We start from the raw sequence: 252 nt of genomic DNA, 5'->3' as shown, positions 1-252 counted from the left end.
CTGGGCTTTTGTTTGTTGGAAGATTTTTAATCACAGTCTCAATTTCAGTGCTTGTAATTGGTCTGCTTATATTTTCTATTTCTTCCTGGTTCAGTCTCGGAAGGTTGTGCTTTTCTAAGAAATTGTTCATTACTTCCAGGTTGTCCATTTAATGTCCATTTTAGTGGCATAGAGTTGCTTGTAGTAATCTCTCATGATCCTTTGTATTTCTGCAGTGTCAGTTGTTACTTCTCCTTTTTCATTTCCAATTCT

General features: G+C 35.7%; 1 protein-coding gene across 1 annotated transcript in view; it reads right to left on the bottom strand.

Moving 5' to 3' along the window:
• Nucleotides 1–252, bottom strand: part of EPDR1 (ependymin related 1) — a 34,606-nt gene that overhangs the window by 13,005 nt on the left and 21,349 nt on the right.

The sequence above is a fragment of the Physeter macrocephalus genome, chromosome 5, assembly GCF_002837175.3.
Source record: "Physeter macrocephalus isolate SW-GA chromosome 5, ASM283717v5, whole genome shotgun sequence".
NCBI classification, from domain to species: Eukaryota; Metazoa; Chordata; class Mammalia; order Artiodactyla; family Physeteridae; genus Physeter; species Physeter macrocephalus.
This window is presented reverse-complemented; position numbering and strand designations above follow the sequence as displayed.